We start from the raw sequence: 2923 nt of genomic DNA on the forward strand, positions 1-2923 counted from the left end.
TTAAATCTATTGATCGTTGTTCTTCCTAAAGGGCTCGAGATATGGATAAAAGTTAACACGAACTAAGTTTTCAAATTAAGTTCCTGGATATAACCAGGTCATAAAACTTAGAAGTTGATTTAAATCTATTGATCGTTCTTCTTCCTAAAGGGCTCGAGATATGGATAAAAGTTAACACAAACTAAGTTTTCAAATTAAGTTCCTGGATATAACCAGGTCATAAAACTTAGAAGTTGATTTAAATCTATTGATCGTTATTCTTCCTAAAGAAGCTCGAGATATGGATAAAGATTAATGCGAACTAAGTTTTTCAAAAATTGTAACCAAAATGCGTAGGGGCAAAAGTAAGAATCAATCAAAAATAAAATTAAGTTAAAATTGTCTCGAGGTGGAAGCACCTCATGCATAGGTTACACAAAAAAAAAAGGGAGTTCAAAATGTTGGAAGAAAGGGCACGAGAGAAAGAGGCCCTAAGCTCCGCCAGGTGGCCCCTTGGAGGTCGCCGTCTCGCCCCGTTCAGCTGCGCCGGAGCCTTCCCCGGCCTCGGAGGGCGCCTCTTTATCAAGGCGAGCTTGAAACTTCACCAGCAAGCGCTCCCAGAGGTTTGCTGACAGGAAAGAGAAGTCAGCATTTGGATTGTAGGCCCAGCAATGGTAGAACAGGTCTTCCAAGGCCTTTTCCGAAGTGGGCAGCCTTGGCCTTAGCCTTCGAAGCATCTAGGTCTGTCCGCGCGGTGGCAAGGGCGGTCTCGAGCTCTTGAACCTTTGGGCGAGTTTTTTCCAACTCGGCCTGCGAGGCCGCCAGGGCATCCTTATCCGCCTGCAGAGAAGTCTGGTGCTCGCTCCTCATGTCCTCGAGCTGAGTTTTGGTCCTGGCGATGCTCCAATGAAGGGCCACGGCGCTCTGCGAAGGCGGAAAGGCAATTGCCTAAAAAAAAAAGAGGAGAAAGAAAAAACAGGGCAAAGTGTAATAATAAAAAGCCATAAAAGGGTAAAGTCAGCTTACCGTTAGGGTCATGCCCAGTGAAGACTCCAACACGCCCACCGGGCTCATTGTCTCGATGGCCCGAAGCTCCTTCTCGTTGAACTTGTATATGTGGCTGACGGCGTAGTTCGCCGACTCATACACCGTTCCCCGGAAGGCCTCTGGGATCTTCTCCAGGTCTTGGGGATTGACTGGGATGCGTACCTCGGAGGGTACGATCGTCGAAGCCCCGGTCTCTGCCCCTGCATCCTGGACGGGGGCCGGAGCTCGCGGAGGAGGTGGGGGCATGTTGCTTCCCCCTGCAGCAGGAGGAACCGCTCCCACGACCTGGGTAGCTGGGGCTTGCTCCTTCTCCTTTGCAGGAGACTTGGTGGGGGTCCTGGCGGCGTGCTTGGACATCCGGAGCCTTTTCATTCTTGGCCCAGAGGTCCCAGCTGGGGGGTTCCCCCCGACAAACGCACCTCGCAGGCTCTCTTCGGACTGAGACATTTCTTCTGTCAAAACAAAGACATGGTTAGCACAAGAGTTAGAAATCATACAGAAACAAAAACAAATGGGGAAAAAGAGAAATTAAAGTATATGTATACTAAAAGGGATCCTACCCCCCGGGCTAGAAGAACCTATGGTTACGACCATCGGCTCCGGAGCTTTCGCGGGAGAATCTAAATCGATTATCTCCCGAGTTGGTGCAAGTTCTGGATCTGACTCCGATTCCGGGCTAGATTCTTCTACATATTGCCTAAGCCCCGGAGCTACAGCACCCCTCCGAAGTGATGGCCATGACCGAAGGTTGGTCCCATACTCCTCGAATAGGATCGACCTAAAGGCTAGGGTGTTATCTACTACTACGGTACCCCTAGGCCGGCTATCTTGGTTGTCCAACACAAGCCGGTCGACGCAGTGGAGCAGGGTTGTGTTCAGGTCCGGATCACTTCGGTGACGATGGACGAGCTGCCTAGGATTGAACCTAGCTAGCCGTGGGTCTGCTGTGGCCCTATCTAAACTCCTAAACAAGTAAGGGTTACCTTGAACAGAAGGACCCGCGGCTGCTCCGGACTGGATCCTCTCCTCGTCCGTCCTCTGGGCGACCTCCAATGCCCACTTCCTGTTCCTCATGAGGGGAACTTCGTCGTCCTCATCCTCCTCATCTTCATTTCCTGCAACCTCCTCCACGATGATGGGCCTGGTATCGCGGGCTGGGGGAAGCCCCCGGGGCCTCCTTAGGTTCAGAGTCTGATTTGGAAAAATCAGCTTGCAGGCCACCATTGTCTCGTCTGTCACGAGCACGCGATAATCCTTCTCGCTGGGGGGCAAGCCCGCCAGTCTCTCATACTGGGCCCCGAGGGTCACAGATTTCTCTGTCCTCGCGAAGATAGCTGCAAGATCAATCTAAGTCAGAAAGGGATACAGGAGGAGCTAAACTGTACTTAACTTACGAGCTAAGGATGAAAAGCACTTACGAGGGCGATTGAAGTAGTGGAGCTCGCAGTTTTTGAACCCCTTCGACATGAAGAATTGATCCTTAAAGTCGTTGGGGTGGCTGGGCAGCTCGATGACCGCAGCCGTGTTGGGAAATCAGGTCAAGTAATAAAACCCGTCGCCTCGCCCCCGCTGATCCAGGCTGGCCTTGAGGCAGAAAAAATACAAAATATCCGCAGGAGTGGGGACCTCCCACTCGTGCTTCAAAAATAAATATCTTAACCCCACCAACAACCGATAAGAGTTGGGGGGAGCTAAAATGGGGCCAACTTCACATAATTTAGGAAGTCAGCAAAATACTGGTCCAGTGGGAGGAAGGACCCCGCCTTGAAGTGCTCGCCGCTCCAGGCCGCGAATTCCTCGTCGAGCGGCGCGCAGCTCCGCTCGCCTTCCGCGGGAGGTCGGGTAATCACGGATGCTCTCCCCAGCCCGATGTTATGGGAGGAATAGCTTGTTGATC

Source organism: Humulus lupulus, chromosome X (genome assembly GCF_963169125.1).
Source record: "Humulus lupulus chromosome X, drHumLupu1.1, whole genome shotgun sequence".
In the NCBI taxonomy this organism is placed as follows: domain Eukaryota; kingdom Viridiplantae; phylum Streptophyta; class Magnoliopsida; order Rosales; family Cannabaceae; genus Humulus; species Humulus lupulus.